Below are 21,518 nucleotides of genomic sequence, written 5' to 3'. Positions count from 1 at the left end.
ACCTTTTACTGTGAGGAATACATATGACTTGTCTTTGTCTTAACTATAATTGCTGATAACACAAGTGTAGACCACGGAATCCCTCATAATGGTGACTGATATTGTCAGCGAGTTGTCCTAAAAGTTCTGGGTCATCCTGTTTGCATTGGTGGAGATTGCTTTCCCATCTTTCTCCCATGTGACCATCATGTTGTGAGCCTCGTCAAAGTCGGTGGATCCAGAGCACCGGCTATCACCTCCAGGTCCTCTGGGAACTGCTCTATTCGAGTCTTACCTGAAATACAAAACTTTATATTTATACCTGAAAATTATTGTTCTCGATTTCCATTGCATTTGATACTGTCCCTAGAATTGACATTCTCTTTCCATGATAGAGATATAGAATAAACAAGAGCTGTCATAGAGCCAGCGCACCAGTCTATTGCACTACTTAAACCAGAATTACAAAGTCAAAGTTTACAAAGTCGAAGTTTACATACAGCTTGCATTATATGTAAAATAGAGTTACCTAACTTAATAAATTAAGTAGGTTGGGTGGTTGTCAGAACCATTGTATAAAGTTGTAATGGAATACATCAAGGAGTTGCTGAGATATTAACTTATGTGAACTTACATGCAAGACTTTAAACAGAAATGCTCGGAGGGGGTGGGACAAGGATAGTGGGGGCTTCCTCTGTAACATCTATATGATAATGCATTGATATAATTTAATACTTAAACACAACTTCTTTTTTGATAAATGGATTTTGTATTTTTATGTCAATTTCAAAGTCATCTTTAGTGTTTAATGGAACAAGGAACAAGGAACATTAATGATTAATTGATGATGTTAAATCACAGTACTGAATAAAAGGCAGAAAAGATAAAAACTCTGGCAACAGTTTAACCTACCTAGAACATTAAGGTAGACATTGGAGTAGACGTATCCCTGCTTGTTACCGGCGTTACACTGGATGTTCATATGGTCTTCAAGTGTGAGGTCAATCAATTTGATGTTGTACTGGGTGGGCTTGAAGAAGAGAGGGTGGTTATGGATATGCGGATCCCTTGTACCTTCAACACCCTGGGCACTGTCTGGAATGCAAGGATGGAATGTTTATAAATCATAAAGAAGATTATTATTTATTTCAGTGAGATAAAATTGAGATAAAAATGTTATTTTTATCAAATAAGTACTGAATTGCATGTTCTTGCCAGTGTTGTTTTCATAATTGTTAGCAGGGGCGTAGCTAGGGCCTAAAAAACTTGTAGGCCCAATAATTCTATGTAAGTTTGGGGACTTTTATATGCAAATTACACATGCATAATTGTATTTGCAATGATTACAAATAAAATTAAGCAACACACCATGCACGTAGTTTAAATATTTTTAACACCAAACATGCTTTGGTTAAAATAAAACAAACTTTTGAGTTGTTCAAAGTGTTTGAGTAGCTATTAGTTTTTATTGCATTTTTCAAAATCAGTTCTTGCCAAAATTGCAGGAAACCATATACTATTTTAAACATAAATAGGTAAGTTCTATGACTCACTGTCCTCAAGGGGCAAGTTGCCTTTTTCACAGTGTAATTACTATACTGTATCAGACACTTCTCAAACATCTGACAATGAAAGTGATTTGTATATTGCAAAAAAAATAAAGCTCACCAGTTCTTCCAACAGATGCATGGAAATTCAATTTGTTCATATATGAAAGCAAATTTCAATGGCTGTACGTAACAGCCAGTTTTCAATCAAGTTTTCCCCCCAAAACTGGAGAATTAAAAAAAAACCATTAAAAGAGCTAAAGTAGCTTCCAAATGCAAAAATAAACCCTGGTAGTGCGTGAATGAGTATGGAAAGGTCAGTTTTGATCTTTTTTGAAACATTATTACATACAATATAGGAATTACTGGAAGATACTGTCGAGTAGAGCAGTACACTTCCACAGGATACAGTGCAGGACAAAGGGTATTCTTGTCACAATGGATGTTCTCAGAGCACAGGTATTAGTGACTTTCTTCCTGGGACACTTGTACGACAGGCATAGAAAGTTTGTTGAACAGGCTGTTTAAAAACCTTTTGTGCCACACTTTCTAAAAGGTAATGTGATTGCCTCACACAAAAGGTTTTACTAGGAGTTTAGGACCCTACGCAGCCATGCCCTGATTATCTCCTGTAAAACAGTTCCAAAACCAGAACAACTTCCTGAAGGCTTTTACAAGACCATTGCAAGCTGGCCTGAAGCACTCTCTAGTGTCATCGGATCACACAATGATGTAGAGAAGTGTATAATCTTGATATGCCTGATGGAGATTGGTAAACACGGAGAAAATCCACCATACCTTGGAAGACAATTCCAGGGGCAACGTTCCTGTTCTAAAAACCCCGATTTGTGAACACAGTCACAGCCATCAATCATCACAAACAAGTCTACAGGTTGCAAGCACAAGAATAACCCAAAAAGACTACCATGATACAAATTACAATCTGTAATCAATGGCAGGCTTCAAAAAAATATTCTTCAGTTGTAAAATTATGAATTGCAGGAACAGCCACGACAATATCTCCTTGTCGTTTTCAGTCATGAGCCAAGGTAGAAATCAAGAGAGTCATAGATTGGAGAACAACTTAAAATATCAATCCTTCTCCTTGCCACATTGCCAGTGACTAGATTTTTCAATAAGATTTACATGGTAAACTTAAGCTGCTAAATTTTGATGATCTAAAAAGAGCTGGTGATCAAGGACCAGGACCAACACCTACAGTAGTCAACCAATCACTGACTCCTGTTAGATTAATATAAGCCAATAAAAGAAGACAAACAATCAAAATATTGCCTTGACTACCTGCAAAACATTGTAAAAATTTATGTCTTAAAAATTTATAATAAACCCAAAATTGGTTACTATCATTATTCATTTGTCTACTCAAGAGGCAGCCATAAGACCAGGAACACAGCAACAGACCCTATTTTACTGGATTTGATTAACCTCCTCCATGCCTTACATAAGGACACTGAATGTATTAATTGCAACCAGAGTCACATCAAGACAGAGTGCAAGAGACTGCAAACACAATTGAGAAACTTAAGGCCAGGGAAAGCTAGAACACAAAGCGGTGGAATAAGAAAGAACAAAAGCAGATATACCTTGAACAGTCTATAGATGAAGGACAAACTAGTAACTCTTGCTTAAGTGACTGTGACCAGGCATACATTTAATAAGATGGGGGAAGAAAGTGTCCCATAGGCTGTTCAGTGTACATAAATATATTTTAATTATTACTTCTGGAAGGACACTCTGGTATGATAAGGATAAAAAAGTTTGGCTCCATCATACACATGGTCAGGGATTTGATTGACCAAAAAGCTCAAGGGCTGAACACATATCATTGATGGTATGTGGGGCAGCCTTAGGCTTGCTAATGTTTAACAACTCAGGATCATACAAAGTCTATCATATGGGGCTATGTGTATAATGACTTGTAACTGCTGCCCCTTTTCAGTAAGTGTAAAAGGAGAACTCTGGGGTTGTAAAACTGTTCTAAATAATTCATATGGGGTTACATGTAAAATGCTGCTGACGATTTCCAGTGAGTGGGGAAGGAAAGCACTTGTGTTAAACAACTTACCAAGTCTGTCATTCAGGGCTATTTGCAAAATGCTGCTGCCAGGTTTCAGTGAGGACTAGCCTGAGAAATGTAAACTGTTGAACATCTCATTGCACACTTCTATGAGAAGTGTGGCATGTGAGAAAGGCTTCAGTCTTCAGAACAACATCAAAGTGAAGAGTACAACCTCTCTCACCCCAGAACCCCTCCAGCTCATGGGAAAAACCAAATGACAAAGTGTTGAAGCATTTCCCTTCAACAAAGCTGTGACACACTGGAAAGCAGTCAAGAAGTGTTAACTTCCCAGTCTATCAGTTGCTGCTAAGGCAAATCAAGTTCAATGAGCAGTGAGGTAGGATATGTTCATTAATTGTTTCAGTTCAGTGTATACCTGACTTTATGATTTGTGTTCTCTCATATCACATGCGATATTTTAAGTGTAATATGAAATGCTTTGTTTTATTCTCTTAAGTATAATTAGATTGCTGTGTTTAATACTAAGACTGTTATGTTGGCTTCATTTTTAAAATACATTAAAGGGTAGGTACACCAGATTGGCACCAAAAAAAAGTTTTTTTTTGTAATGAATCTCAGGACAATTATTTAATCAAATGTTTAAATCTTTGATATCATAATTGTAAAAAAAAAAAAAAATGTAAAAAAAAAATTGAGCTGTAGACCGGGTTCGAACCGGTGTCGCCAAAATTGCAGTCCAGTGTTGTATACACTGTGCCATGAAGGCTAACCCTAAACAGTTGGAATATTTAAGCTATATACCTAACTTGGCAATATCACGTGATAACATGGATTTGCCAATCACGCATAAGGAATGAATTCTACTAGGTAGACATACCTAGTAATCTTTTTTAATGGAAAAATATGAAAAAACTGTGAAAAATAAATTAATTGTAAACTAGGTCCTTCAGTAAGTAAGTTTCAATTCATTGTACACATCGATACCCAGTTTATGTCAGTTTTAACAATTTTCATTTAGTTTTTTTTGCTATTTCATCATACAGAGTACAGCCCCTTTAATATAAGTGTTTAAAATATATTGTTTTTATTTTGTGTTTTTGACATTTGGCACATGCAATTAGTGTTTTAAGTATTAGAAAGTACTTCTCCATGCTCTTGTCTGACTGTTTACATAAATACAAAATATTGACTAAACATTTTTTTTATAATTTGTTGATGAGTATTTTTATTACATCCACCAAAAACTGGAGTTACGCTGTTGTCATCAGTATGTAATATAGTTTGAAAGACCATTGCAGTTGTGTCCACTTCTTAATACAACATGTATTTAGACCTCTGTTCAAATCAAGACATTGGTGCCCGCTACCAATATGCCAGACAATGATGTTGCAATTCTTATTCTTGTCATTTTTTTATGACCATTTCCAATGACCCTGAAGCACTCTCTAGTGCCATTAGAGTCCACTATTATGTCTACATCTGGATATGCCCGATAGAGACTGGAAAACATGGAGTAGATCCATCAAAAACCCTGGAAGACAAGAACAGGGACACCATTCCTGTTCTTGATGCCAACTCTTATGAACACAATCCTTTCCATCATTCATCACAAACAAGTCTGCAGGTTGCAAGCACAAGAATAACCCAAAATACTATGTAATCAATTTCGGGCTTAAAAAAAATAAATCTTGAATTGTAACATTATCAGGGGTGTAGAAATGGGCCGGGAGCTGGTAAAATAACCCGGCTACTTTAGCATCTCCACCCAGCTAATTTCCCCGCATCAACAAAAATAAAATCTGTTATTTCTTGTCATGTCTGTTCTGTTTACATCCGTTTAAAACCTTGACTGTTGGTATTGTTTATTTTGCTTTCCGCGCGTTTCGACTACAATACAGCATTAGCTCGATACGTGACGTCATTAGTCACATCCCCCTCTGGGATGTTTTTCAAGTATTAAGTTTGGGTTTCCCAGTGTTCCGACTACAATAACATTAGCTCGATACATGACCTTATTAGTCGCATCCCCTCTGCGGATGTTTTGAAATTAATGATTTGCGAAGCAATGAAGGGTGAAATAAATATTTTTTTCCATACACAAAAAGCGTAGTAAGTATGCAACATGAGCGTGTCTGGCCTTCTGTTTGTCCTATTACCATTTACGCAACAGTAAATTTTATAAACGCGTGTTAACCAGGTGTAAACAAAATAAACAAGCTTGCAGTGATGTCACTGCTAAAACTAATCCATTATTTTGATGAATTTTACATGTACGTTGGGTGAAATTTAGTACGCTTTAAATGTCACAAAGTGTCCAGACATTTCTTTTGGTTATTAAAATGGAATAAGTTAGCTGCAGGTGAAATATCTAGAACCACAGAAAATGAAGTTAGATGTTTAATTTTCAGAGGTAAATGGTGATTCAGTGGCTGAAAGTATATAATTGGTAGAGAAGAAATTACATATATTATTAGGAGGGAATAGCTAGCAAATGACAAGGCATGTGGTCTGGAATGTTATAATATTATCCTGAATCTGAATTTGACAGTAATTTGGTTCATTAGTTAGCCCTCACTGGTGGGTTGGGGGATAGTACTCAGTTTCAGTATCATATTATAGTACATTTATGTTAAGGTTCCCTGTTACAAAATAAGCATGAGATAAGCAACTAGAATGTTTGGTTAAAAAGGTTTAAATTCATCCCACAAGGGGCGTTGCCCTCTTGACCCTAACAGGGGGAGGACACCCAGACCCCCACCTACTTTTAGGATATTCCCTGCTACTTGAATTAATTTCTACAGCCCTGCATTATGAATTGCAGGCACTGCCATGGCAGTATCTCCTTGTTGTTTTCAGTTATGGGCCAAGGTAGAAATCAAGAGCGAGTCATTGATTGGAGGCCCACTTTAAATATCAATCCTGCTCCTTGCCACATTGCCAGTGACTAAAACGTTCAATAAGATTTACATGGTTAACATAAGCTGCTAAATTTTGATGCTCTTAAAAGAGCATGCTCTGAAAAGAGCAAGAAAAAACAGAGCATGGTCTTTTTTTGCCCTCAATCAAGTTAGGTGTCCCTGTCTAGGTCGGCGTGATATCTAACACCTGACCTGCCTTTGGTAACATCATAACGTGGACAAGGTGTCCCTTGTAAAGGCCGGCCCCCCAATGGTACGCCTTGGCCTGTCATTGGTGACAACCTTGTGGGTAAATTCTAAAAATACATAAAAAAAAGTTTTAAGGCTGGTGATCAAGGACCAGGACCAACACCTACAATAGTCAACCAATCACTGACTCCTATTAGATTAAAAAAGCCAATAGAAGAAGACAAACAATCAAAAGAATGCCTTGACTACCTGCAAAACATATTGTAACAATTTATGACTTAGAAGTTTATAATAAACCCAAAATTGATCACTTTCATATCATGATACTTATTCTCAGAGAATCTTTTTCCCCAAGACCTGCAGAAGTGCCAGCGATGGATCACAGATAAAACTGTCTACTCAAGAGGCAGCCGTAAGACCAGGAACACAGCCACTGACTCTTATCTTACTAGATATGATTAACTTCCTCCACGCCTTACATAAGGACACTGAATGTAATAATTGCAAACAGGGATGTCTCATCAAGACAGAGTGCAAGAGACTGCAAACACAATTGAGAAACTTAAGGCCAGAGGAAGCTAGACAACAAAGCGGTGGAATAAGAAAGAGCAGAAGCAGATATACCTCGAACAGTCTGTAGATGAAGGACAAACTAGTAACTCTTGCAATAGTGACTGTGACCAGGCATACATTTAATAAGATGGGGGAAGAAAGTGTCCCATAGGCTGTTCAGTTTACATAAATATATTTTAATTATTTCTTCTGGAAGGACACTCTGGTATGATAAGGATAAAAAAGTTTGGCTCCATCATACACATGGTCAGGGATGTGATCGACCAAAAAGCTCAAGGGCTGAAAACATATCATTGATGGTATAGGGGCAGCCTTAGGCTTTTTGCCCAGAAGCAAAACTGGCTTTTTAGGTCTTCTGAGGAATCTCCTGGTTTCAAATTTGAAGCAAACTGTTTGTGTCAGCTAGGTCCTCAGGTTGAAAGTGCACTAGAGTCACATGGGGATATGTATTTAATGCTGCTGCCCACTTTCAGTGAGTGTGAAAGGAGAAAGCTAATGTTTAACAACTCAGGATCATACAAAGTCTATCATATGGGGCTATGTGTATTATGACTTGTACTGCTGCCTTTTTCAGTGAGTGAGAAAGGAGAACTCTGGAGTTGAAAAACTGTTGTCAGGATTGTACAAAGTATTTCATATGGGGCTAGGTGTGAAATGCTGCTGACGATTTCCAGTGAGAGAAAGGCTTCAGTCTACAGAACAACATCTAAGTGAAGAGTACAACCTCTCTCACCCCTGAACCTCTCCAGCTCCTCATGTGAAAAACCAAATGACAAAGTATTGAGGCATTTCCCTTCAACAAAGCTGTGGCACACTGGAAAGCAGTCAAGAAGTGTTAACTTCCCAGTCTATCAGTTGCTGCTAAGGCAAATCAAGTTCAATGAGCAGTGAGGTAGGATATGTTCATCAATTTTTTCAGTTCAGTGTATACCTGTCTTTGTGTTTTGTGTTCTCTTATATCACATGCGATATTTTAAGTGTAATATGAAATGCTTTGTTTTATTCTTCTTTGTATACCATTATTAGATTGCTGTGTTTAATACTAAGACTGTTATGTTGCATTTATTTTTAAAATACATTAATATAAGTGTATAAAATCTATTGTTTTTATTGTGTGTTTTTGACATCTGGCACATGCATTTGGAGTTTCAAGTATTAGAAAGTACTTCTCAATGCTCTTGACTGACTGTTTACATTAATACAGAATATTGACTAAACATTTTTTTTTATAATTTGTTGATGAGTATTGTTATTACATCCACCAATAACTGGAGTTATGCTATTGTCATCAGTATGTAATACAGTTTGAAACACCATTGTAGTTGTGTCCACTTCTTAATACAACATGTATTTAGACCTCTGTTCAAATTAAGACATTGGTGTCCGCTACCAATATGCCAGACAATGATGTTGCAATTCTTATTCTTGTCATTTTTTTATGACCATTTCCAATGACCCTGAAGCACTCTCTAGTGCCATTAGAGCCCACTATTATGTCTACATCTGGATATGCCCGATAGAGACTGAAAACATGGAGTAGATCCACCATAAACCCTGGAAGACAAGAACAGGGACACCATTCCTGTTCTTGAAGCCACCTCTTATGAACACAGTCCTTTCCATCATTCATCACAAACAAGTCTGCAGGTTGCAAGCACAAGAATAACCCAAAATACTATGTAATCAATTTCGGGCTTAAAAAAAATAAATCTTGAATTGTAACATTATGAATTGCAGGCACTGCCATGGCAGTATCTCCTTGTTGTTTTCAGTTATTGGCCAAGGTAGAAATCAAGAGAGAGTCATAGATTGGAGAACCACTTAAAATATCAATCCTGCTCCTTGCCACATTGCCAGTGACTAAAACGTTCAATAAGATTTACATGGTAAACATAAGCTGCTAAATTTTGATGCTCTTAAAAGAGCATGCTCTGAAAAGAGCAAGAAAAAACAGGGCATGGTATTTTTTTGCCCTCAATCCAGTTAGGTGTCCCTGTCTAGGTCGGCGCGATATCTAACACCTGACCTGCCTTTGGTAACACCATAACGTGGACAAGGTGTCCATTGTAAAGGCCGCCCCCCCCCCCCAATGGTACACCTTGGCCTGTCATTGGTGACAACCTTGTTGGTAAATTCTAAAAATACATAAAAACAAGAGATGTTTGTCAAACATTATGCCCCCTGAGCGCCAAGTTGCCAGAAATATTTGGACAATTGAATGAAATATGCATGGACTGAAATGACAGCTGATTTGTCATTGGATGCATATGAGGCAGGTCATCTACTGGTCATACCTAATCTTCATGTCAAGTTTGATGACCATAGGTCCGGGAATTGTTGAGTTATCACTCGGACAAGCTTTGGTCTTCCAACAGACCGACCGACATGTGCAAAGCAATTATATAACCCCTCTGCTTCGAAGGGGGGCATAATTAAACTAGATGTTCACTGAAAACTGATACTTCAACTCATGCATTTAGTGACATATAAATTTCTACTGTCTACTATATAAGAAAATAAAATATGGACAATCAGAAAACCTTTTTTCAGCTTACAGTCACACTGACCTTGACCTTTGACCCACTGACCTCAAAATCAATAGGGTTCATCTGCTGGTCATGACCAATAAGCCTACCTAGTATGAGGTCCCTGGGTCAAAGCGTTCTCAAGTTATTGATCGGAAACCGTTTTTCATGTTAAGGTCACACTGACCTTGACCTTTGACCTCAAAATCAATAGGGTTCATCTGCTGGTCATGACCAATACACCTACCAAGTATGAGGTTCCTGGGTCAAAGCGTTCTCAAGTTATTGATCGGAAACCGTTTTTCATGTAAAGGTCACACTGACCTTGACCTTTGACCCACTGACCTCAAAATCAATAGGGTTCATCTGCTGGTCATGACCAATAAGCCTACCTAGTATGAGGTCCCTGGGTCAAAGCGTTCTCAAGTTATTGATCGGAAACCGTTTTTCATGTTAAGGTCACACTGACCTTGACCTTTGACCCACTGACCTCAAAATCAATAGGGTTCATCTGCTGGTCATGACCAATACACCTACCAAGTATGAGGTTCCTGGGTCAAAGCGTTCTCAAGTTATTGATCGGAAACCGTTTTTCATGTAAAGGTCACACTGACCTTGACCTTTGACCCACTGACCTCAAAATCAATAGGGTTCATCTGCTGGTGATGACCAATACACATACCAAGTATGAGGTCCCTCGGTCAAAGCGTTCTCAAGTTATTGATCGGAAACCATTTGGTATTCCGACCGACCGACCGACAGACAGACAGACCGACCGACCGACCGACCGACATGTGCAAAACAATATACCCCACTTTTTTCAAAAGGGGGCATAAAAAAGTTTTAAGACTGGTGATCAAGGACCAGGACCAACACCTACAATAGTCAACCAATCACTGACTCCGATAAGATTAAAAAAGCCAATAAAAGAAGACAAACAATCAAAATATTGCCTTGACTACCTCCAAAACATATTGTAACAATTTATGACTTAAAAGTTTATAATAAACCCAAAATTGATCACTTTCATATCATGATACTTATTCTCAAAGGATCTTTTACCCCAAGACCTGCAGAAGTGCCAGCGATGGATCACAGATAAAACTGTCTACTCAAGAGGCAGCCGTAAGACCAGGAACACAGCCACTGATTCTTATCTTACTGGATATGATTAACTTCCTCCACGCCTTACATAAGGACACTGAATGTAATAATTGCAATCAGAGAAGTCATATCAAGATAGAGTGCAAGAGACTGCGCGAACACAATTGAGAAACTTAAGACCAGGGAAAGTTAGAAAACACAGCGGTGGTATAAGAAAGAACAAAAGCAAAAATACCTAAAACAGTCTATAGATGAAGGACAAACTAGTAACTCTTGCTTAAGCGACTGTGACCAGGCATACATTTAATAAGATGAGGGAAGAAAGTGTCCCATAGGCTGTTCAGTGTACATAAATATAATTTAATTAATACTTCTTGAAGGACACTCTGGTATGATAAGGATAAAAAAGTTTGGCTCCATCATACACATGGTCAGGGAATTGATTGACCAAAAAGCTCAAGGGCTGAAAACATATCATTGATGGTATGGGGGCAGCCTTAGGCTTTTTGTCCAGAAGCAAAACTGGCTTTTTAGAAGGTCTTATGAGAAATCTCCTAGCTTCAAATTTGAAGCAAACTGTTTGTGACAGCTAGGTCCTCTGTTTGAAAGTGCACTGGGGACACATGGGGATATGTATTTAATGCTTCTGCCCACTTTTAGTGAGTGTGAAAGGAGAAAGCTAATGTTTAACAACTCAGGATCATACAAAGTCTATCATATGGGGCTATGTGTATAATGACTTGTACTGCTGCCTATTTTCATTGAGTGAGAAAGGAGAACTCGGGGGTTGAAAAACTGTTGTCAGGATTGTTCAAAGTCTATCATATGGGGCTATGTGTAAAATGCTGCTGATGATTTCCAGTGAGTGAGGAAGGAAAGCAGTTCTGTTAAACAACTTACAAAGTCTGTCATAAAGGTCTTTATGCAAAATGCTGCTGCCAGGTTTCAGTAAGGACTAGCCTGAGAAATGTAAACTGTTGAACATCTCCTTGTGCACTTCTATGAGAAGTGTGGCCTGTGAGAAAGGCTTCAGACTACCGAACAACATCAAAGTGAAGAGTGCAGCCTCCCTCAATCCAGATTTCCTCCAGCAGCTCCTGTGAGCAGTGTGGTGTGTGAGAAAGGCTTCAGTCTACAGAACAACATCAAAGTTAAGTGTACAACCTCTCTCACCCCAGAACCCCTCCAGCTCCTCATGGGAAAATTTCTTATGATCCTGAAGCACTCTCTAGTGCCATTAGAGCCCACCATGATGTCTACATCTGGATATGCATGATTGAGATCTGAAGACATGGAGTAGATGCACAATTAACCCTGGAAGACAAGAACAGGGACACCATTCCAGTTTTTGAAGCCACCTCTTATGAACACAATCCTTTCCATCATTCATCACAAACAAGTCTGCAGGTTGCAAGCACAAGAATAACCCAAAACACTATGTAATCAATTTCGGGCTTAAAAAAATAAATCTTGAATTGTATCATTATGAATTGCAGGCACTGCCATGGCAGTATCTCCTTGTTGTGTTCAGTTATGGGCCAAGGTAGAAATCAAAAGAGAGCCATAGATTGGACAACCACTTAAAATATCAATCCTGCTCCTTTTCACATTGCCAGTGACTAAATTTTTCAATAAAATTAACATGGTTAACTTAAGCTGCTAAATTTTGATGCTCTTAAATGAGTATGCTCTTTTCAGAGCAAGCTCTTGATAGAGCATCAAAATTTAGCATAAAAAAGTTTTAAGACTGGTGATCAAGGACCAGGACCAACACCTACAATAGTCAACCAATCACCGACTCCTATTAGAATAAAAAAGCCAATAAAAAAGACAAACAATCAAAATATTGCCTTGACTACCTGCAAAACATATTGTTACAATTTATGACTTAAAAGTTTATTATAAAGCCAAAATTGATCACTTTCATATCATGACACTTATACTTCATGAATCTTATTCCCAAGACCTGCAGACATGCCTGCAATGGATCACAGATGCCACTGTCTACTCAAGAGGCAGCCTTAAGACCAGGAACACCGCCTCTGACACTTTATTCAAGGATTTGATTATCCTCCTCCACATCTTACACAGGACACTGCAATCAATAAATTGCAATCAGAGAAGTCTCATCAAGACAGAGTGCAAGAGACTGAAAAACAAAATTGATAAACTTAAAGCCAGGGATAGTTAATATACACAAACCAGATGGAACAATTGTCAGTAGTGGTTATGTATTTACTGTGGGGATCTAGAGGGGTAATGCCAACCAAGTGAAGAGAAATGCTATTGAGAGAGACTCATGAAAGACACTAATTTGTCACCCTAGTGCAATAACTCAATAACTGCATATAGAAATAGAAGCAGATATTGAGTTCTTGCACTAAGGTGACGCTATGACCTGATCAAGATAAAAGTTGCTAGATCATACACATGGTGGCCAAAGATGGATCAAGAGATTGAACAATGTGTTAAAAGGTGGCTAACCTGTCAGATTAACAGTGATCTATATCATACTTCATATCATCCATGTGAATGGCCCAGTCCACTTCATCCTAATTATGCAGGACCATTCATGGGCAAGATGCAATCATGGACTCTACACCAAGTGATCTATTCTTCCAACAAGGCAACACCACTTGAACATTTCAGGCATCCAAAAGAGCATGCATAAAGATGAAGACATGAAACTCAAGCTGAAGGATGTAATCAACATTCGCTGTCTGGCCATAGAAAATGCTGTGACCACATTTCTCAAGAGTCAGCTTGGCTCTTAGATACTGAAAGGTCACTAGTGCCTAAAAAAATAAATTATTTCCTTCACTTTCTCTTAAAATGTGCTGCTTGATAGTAATGTTAAGGATCATTGCCTTTTAACTTTTATCTGATTGGCTGTTCCCTTGGGGTGGGGGATGGGGGGGGGGGGTAACTCTTATGCAGTTTTCTTCAAACATTTTTGGAAAATTTTGCGTTTGAAAGTTTCTGTTCGACATTTGGGCACTATTCACCCGCTCGTATTCAACATATATTTTGCAACAACTGAAGTTGACAAAACAGGGTGATAAATAGAACAGTATAACCAGTGTTTCCACTCTGATGAAAGTGGTTCTTCCAGCACTTTTGATGTTTCTGTGGTTTTGCTGTTATAAACTTGTGAGTGTTGTTTTGTTGTTTAAATCCATTATTCTGTGAATAATGCCTTTGAGGAAGAGGATTCTGGAAAACTATGAAATAGAATACTGAACTCTGACGGAACAACTATGGCGAGCATTTCAGATGAAAAGGGCAAGCCTCCAGCCAGAAAAAGTTCATGAGAGTGATGTCCCCTGTACTTACTCTTCAAGAGGAAGAAAAGGACTTGCATGAGGATTGTCTCGTTACATAAAAGTACTCATTGACCTTAGTTTTCAAGGGGAAATCGAGAACTGCACAAGACCATTATCAGGCAGTCTGTTGGAAATAGGATAAAAAGAAGTTGGAGCATCCAGAGTGCTCATCGCGTTGTCCAGATCACTCAGGATCTGTCTGATGGTGGAGTCAATAGTCAGGATTTCAGTTTGAGAAAAAATTGACAGATATTTTTTTTACCTTATTTCGGTTTCCATAAAATAAATCTATCAATATCAAAACAACAGAGGGGTCTAAGATAGATCAGACACAATGTCAAAGCATAAGTGATGAAAATAAAAAGACAAACACTTTGATTTCAAATCATGCATTTTAACTCATGCAAATTTGTCAATTAAGTCCAAATAGTATTTACAGGGGGATGAGGACAGTATAATGACGAAAGATACTTAGAATTATAAAAATTATAAAGGGGCTGAGAAAGTTTTCGTTGAATTTTTAATTTCTGAAAAGAATAAGAATGTTTTGCAGTTATGGGCACTTTTAAAAGTAACCCTTTTAGTTCCAACTTATTAATTTCTCCATTAAATACAGTTCCCAAACAGTTACAACAGGAGAATCATTTTTGATTCAAGTAGTTTTACAAGCAGTGCAGTTAACAATTATGTGCCAAAAACAGGTATCTACATGTAGCTTTGAAAATCAAGTATCTACATGTAGCTTCAATCTGGCATGGTATGAAACCACTGAGGTTTCCCATAACCCCCCAGCAAATAACAGTGTAACAATTATATCTCACGGTAAACCAAATTCTGTATAGCTTTAAATAAAATACTGGGTAGTTAAAGTGGTTGTTGCAAAGTTATCTGATTTAAGAACCACTGATATGGGTTGTTGAAAGCCCTATTTATCACGAATACAGAGTAAAGCCTAAATAAAGGTGTTCTGTAAAGTGTAATCTTCTCAATACAATGGGCATGAAACAAACCAGAGAGCTATGTTCAACTTCGCCCGAAGTATGACATACTTCCAAATTTCAACTTTTGAAAGTTCAAAAACTTAATGGAAGCCCTGACTTATATTTTAAGGAATGAAGTTTTCTTTTTTGACACTACAAGCAAATTATTATAAGACTGGCTTAAAACAGCCTATATGTAATTCAACAAGGCAGTCAACACAATTAACTGCTTCATTTTACAGCCACATACATTAGAAGACATGAAAATAAAATAAAATTTAAGCATCATCTTGAAAGGTTAAACTTATGATCCTTGGACAGGGCCTTTTTATTAGATATTGGAGACACCCTTGCTCTTTTTGGGGAAATAAAGCATGTTTTTTTTTCAGTTTGGGGGGAAATTCTCAAAGCATCTTTTCAAGCAATTAGTACAGTTTAGTTTGATAAATGGAGTTAAACAACAATAAAGCAGTAATTTTTAAAATATATATTAGAAACATCATATAAAGAATCCTGAGATTCTCATTCTATAAAGAAAAAAAAATGAAATTGTGGAATTTCATAGGCTATTATGGGGAAAAAACAGGGTTTTGCCCTTAGGGCAACAGCAAACAAGAGCCGTCGTAAGACAGCGCGCTCGACTACGCCGCTTTGACTTAGAATACAATAACGATGTAATAATACCAAGTTTGGTCTCTTTTATAATGTCAAACCTAACTAAAATTATTTGATACATATTAAGGTGACTTTGATGCTGCCCTCCCACCAGCCCGCCCAAACAATGACACAAGTCATTCAAATAACTTGGATTTCCCATTATGAAAATGTGTTTAAGAATATACAAAAACAAAAAAAATCAAGGGCCATAACTTGTATTTAGGCTTAAAACAGAGTTATGTTTCTTGTTGTAAGATGGTCGTAAATAATTTTGAATTTTATTAAGTGCATTTAATGAACAGTATAGAAGTTTTTTTTATTAAAATCCAAACTTGCCCTTAACTTTTACTTGCCTAAAACTTTAACCTTAGTCAATCAGGGGCCATAACTTGTATTAAGGATATGGAGTTATGTAATCTCATTGTTGGATGGTCCTGAACAACTGTGTGAAGTATTAAGTCAATTGAACAAAGGATATGGAAGTTATTAATAAATATTCCAACTTTCCCTAAAACTTTAACCCAAGTTCCATAGTCATGAAAATCTATCCAACAAGTGTATGAGAAACAGCAGACAACAAATCAAAGCTCAAAACCATGATCTAGTATTGTGACCTTGAGAAGGCAAGGTACCAACATAATTTATGCATACATGTCACCTAAATTAGAAGAATAAAATTCAAAGCTTCATAAAAATCCTTCTATGGTGGAAAGGAACATGGAGGGGATCAGATATTGAGGCTCATCACCATGACCTGGTATTGCGACCTTGACCTTCACTCAAGGAGATTCCACCAACATGGTTTATGCAAGGCAGAAGTTGCTAAGATTGTAGCCTACAGCTAAGAAAGTTGCTTTAAAGTACATGTATTCTTATAATATAAGAAAACTCAGGAACCACAACTCTATTAAAAATAATAATAAGCCTGACCTGATCATGCTGACAATATGTAACTATGTAAGACCTGTATGGTTGTCACTGGCAAGAGTGTATCGCTTGCTAATCAAGCATGATCTTGCAAAAATGTATTGTTCTGTTGTACTGAACCTGTCAAATAGCCCATAAAATATAGGACAAGACAGATGGACAGACAGATGAAGGCATGACCATAATATCAGGCTACCAGATTTTACAAAAAAAACAACATGGAAATATTAAGGCAAAATGATACTCATCAAAGTGCATGGAGCGTCCAAGTCCTCAATACAGCATGATATTTCTGAGTCCTACAACGTCACTGACTGGTTGCTAGACTCACTCACAAGACACACACAAAGACATACCTCCAGCCCAACCTGTTTAAAGAAATAATACAAATCTTATCCTTCTAATGATGCATTTCTCAAAATTAGCACAAGCAAGCAAGACCTAAACTAGTAGATTTCGGGCTTTATCAATTAGCGACCACAGTTATTTTTACTCTGTATTTTATAGACACTAAGGCCAAAAAAAAAAATACATTTGGTTCAGGTTACCCAACCCTACCTACGGAATAGGTGCCGACCCTAACGTTTTTATAGTCAGTTTGAAAAAAAAAATGAAAAAAAAATAAAACAAATAAAAAAATAGTTTTTTTTTAATTGCTTTTCAATATGTAGTTTAAACCTTAAATGCTTATACAGAAGATAACTTTAACACCATTCTCCAATTTTGAAAATGATATTCTAAATATAAAGCCTAATAAAAAAAAAGATATGAAAAATAAAAAGCCTACCTACCCTACCTATTTTTGAAAAGGATGTAACCCTAACCAAACAATTATTTTTTTTAGGCCTAACCAGTAGTTCATGAATTCAAAGATTTTTAGGACAAAATTCCTGAAATATAAAGTCAACTTTTAGGTTAATCTCAACTGAATACCCAGATGTATTTTGAAAGCGTTGAAACCAGACATACTTAGAATTTCTGCGAACTTGGAGATGGTCTTCCTGCCTTGGAATTCCTTGCAATAAAGCTGGTATGAAATTCCATACAAGGCCACGTTTTGACCAGCACTGATTCTTCATATATGTGTAGTAAGTTTTGTTTTAATGCTTATAGAATTTGCAATTAATGTAATGTTTGCTTAAATGAGCCGAAAATGTGCGAATATATGCACAATACAGACCAAAGAACAGTACAAGTCAGCAGATTCATTAGAAAATGATATTATCTCAAAGCCGCGTCCAGAAATGATTGACAAACAGCATGAAAGAAATTCATTTAGGAATGAAACAGACAGTATCAATGAGCGTGTATGACCAAACTTACTCATATTATGCATCCATTTGGATACAATTTTCCAATATAATTATGATCTTGAAGTATGTAACGAACAAATTACCTCATGTTGGCGTACACCACGTACAGCTCGACTGGTGGCAGCTGGCTGGTTCTTTATCATTTCCTCCTGGGCCTGTTAAAATAATAAGAAAGAAAAATAAATAAATGCACAACACCTACCCAAACATACAATCATTGAAGCCCTTTTAGCCTATATAACAGGCTCAATTAACACATCTCTGGCATATCAGTTTAAATTGATGGGTTCAACATTTAAGTGGCCACCGCAACACAAAGAGGCTCAAGACAGGTATGATAAAGCCAACACTTGGAGATGAACCCAGCATTGCAACCTGTGAACATGTTAGTTATGTCACTTGCCATCAGAAAACCTGGAATTGACAACCCCATAGACAGGGACAGCGCGTAAGAGTACCTAACCATATGCAGCGGCCATTTGCCTTTAAGCGTTTGGCCGTGCTTTTTCATTGAGCTAATTTATGTTTTTGATATTTTAAAAATCCCTCCATTTATACTTTGGAATTCAAAATGAGGCTTTCTTTCATTAGGTACCAGCCTTTGGAACTATTTCCAAACATTAATTTGAAAGTGAAAGTAGTTTTTTTTTTAATATGTCAAAAATATATAAAATTTATGCAGATATCTGGTTGAAATTTGGCCAGTTGACAGTGCTTAACCATAGAATATTAGTGTTTGAGTATGACATTTGAAAATCTAATATTACATAATAATAATTAATAATATAAAATTTTCTTATCATAAGAAAATTATATATTATCAATTATAATAAGAAGGCTCTAGGCCTCATGGTTTTTGTCAAAAAAAAATTGTAGTTTTTCCTTAATGTTGCCATGGCAACCAGAGTTCTATATGGAATTCATTTCTTTGAACAATTTTGAAAGAGCACCAACCAAGGATCACACCGGTAAAGTTTCAATAAGATTGTCCAGTTGTTTAGGAGAAGATGACATTTATAAGCAATTGTTGACGCTGGACGATGGAAGACAGAAGCCGGACATTATATATAAGACCGATCACTAAGCTCATGTACCATGACTTTGTCCAATTAATACTTTTCTCTTGCCAACAAGTTTCGACTGTCCCTTTTTAATCCTTGTCAATGTAAAATTAGCAACAAGGCTTAATTTGAAAAAGCAAGTTTTGAAACAAAATTGTTGGACCGGCAAATTGGTCGGTAGGAATGACCGACACTTTTTCTGAACATTCGCAATGCCTGAAATGCCCCTATGTTAGGCTCCTCCTAATGTCAATTTTTGGTGTCGCCCTTGGGAACTTGTACAGGTTTTTAATAAATTTAAAGCTATTCAAGTTTTGTTTCTTATACCCTTTTGCTAATGTTTTTTTCATGAAATACCATTGAAATTTAAAATAATTTCTTTTAAGCTACTGAAACATGTTTGCCCAACAAGGCCAACAGATCCCTTCAGGGAAAAGCATGCTCAACCCTGAAGGGATCGACTGGTCTTATATCAGTCTTCCCCAAATGTGCCAGTCCGCCAGACATGTTCGGCAAATTTTGTATGGGTCCAGCAGGTCTTCCGAAAATGACGGTCCGGATAACCGACATATTTTGAGACGACTAAATAACGAAAAGGTATTTGAAAGCGAAATGTCTATAAAAACTTCCGCTGATTATTTGCCTTTGCGGTAGTTAGTCGATCCCATACTGATATTGACTTCACATAACATCGCCAAAAGTCGGCCATTTCGGATTTCCGATATGCTATCATGATGTTGATTCCCGGGGATAAGCGAGTAAATACGATTCATCAGTAAAGGCATTTTATTACATCAGTTTTGATAGGTTCTTCGTTTGCAACAAAGTACAATCAAAATCATCGGCACTCAATTTACTAAAATGTCTGCAGTCAAAATGGCGGCGGTTGGTGGAATGACCGGAGGACTGAAAAACCAGAAAGCACCTTAATGGCGGCGGTGTTTAAATATTTTTTTGCGAGTCCAAGTGTGTTTATGTTTACTAAACGACATGTCAGTGTTGTGTTTATATGTTGTTTTTTTGTGAACTAAATCAGGAAAGCATTAAAAACAGTTGACATTCATTTTTTTTACTCTTTATGTATACTATAACATATTTGTTCAGACAGGCAAATTTTTTTTCGGACAGGCAAGAACTTGCAAAGTGCCTGTCCGGCGTACAGGCAGAATTTTTACAATTTCGGGAAGACTGTTATATATTATATAGTACATTCTCCATGCATCCACATGGAGACCAGACTATGCTAATTTGTATATACATGTAATCAACCAAATACATCAAAGTACTATGGACGTACTTCTGTCTTCAGCAGTATGTTACACTACAATAATGAGAGTTCATGGATACTTTTTCATGTAGTTTGTTGCTTGTTTATTTGCTATAAATTCATTTCCATGAAGTATAAACATCGATAAATACAATGCACTAAAAAAACAATACTATGCTACTATTTTAAGAATTTTGGAAAATCACGAAATAAGGTCATTGGTATCAAAGATGCGTAAAACGTTGACTGCGCAGGTTTGTGGGGATTCCTGTCTCGTTTTCCTCGAATTTACACAATGCTGCAAGTTATAATTAACTACCAAAAGTCCAATAATACAACTTTATTTTATTGATCACAGGCCTGACATTACAGGTCATGGTTCAGAATCGGGTCAAAATGTCGGCAATGTTGATAAACAAAAAATCGTCTACTGCGTCAACAAATATGTTGAATCGTAAGATAATGATTCAGATTATCGGAAAATTTTTAAACCAGTCAAGGCGATGCTCTAAATATCGAAAAGAGATGTTATAGGCGAAAAGGGCCGTTTTAAGCGGTAAGGAACATTTATTACCAAAAAGACTCGCGATCAATTTTTTTTTTCTTCCGAATTTGAACCGGCCCAAACTCCATTTGAACCGTCCATTTCGGCCGGCGGCTGGTTCTTATTGACAACCCTGCAAACTGCTGCAGGACACCCTGTTTTTTTTTACCGGTCACCAATTTTTGGGAGTAGGTGATCCTGTGGGTCAACTTATAATAAAATTAGTGTTATGCCCTGCTTGCCGACCATTTAGGTGGACTAGAGACTGAACTTCACCTACATGGACAAATGGCGTAAACAATGAACCCAGGCATGAAGCTGACTGTACAAAAAATGCATAATGAAATTTTGACAGGTCAAAGTTTTTGGCATACCAAAAAACCTAAATTTGAAATAACTAGAAATGTGTCCATAGGACACGGATGCCCCCACTTCGATTTTTTGTCACAGAAAATAAGCCATAATGATTATTCAGGATAATCTGCACATATAGGATAAGTTGAGTTGAGTTGGGTTTTACGGCATCGCAAGACTGTATAGGTTATATGGCGCCATTCAGGCAGGAAAAAA

General features: G+C 37.1%; 1 pseudogene; it reads right to left on the bottom strand.

Moving 5' to 3' along the window:
• Positions 1-19,644, bottom strand: part of LOC128219157 (neuroglian-like) — a 43,860-nt pseudogene extending 24,216 nt beyond the window's left edge.
• Positions 19,645-21,518: the final 1,874 nt, after the last annotated feature.

This window comes from Mya arenaria, chromosome 15 (genome assembly GCF_026914265.1).
Source record: "Mya arenaria isolate MELC-2E11 chromosome 15, ASM2691426v1".
NCBI classification, from domain to species: domain Eukaryota; kingdom Metazoa; phylum Mollusca; class Bivalvia; order Myida; family Myidae; genus Mya; species Mya arenaria.
This window is presented reverse-complemented; position numbering and strand designations above follow the sequence as displayed.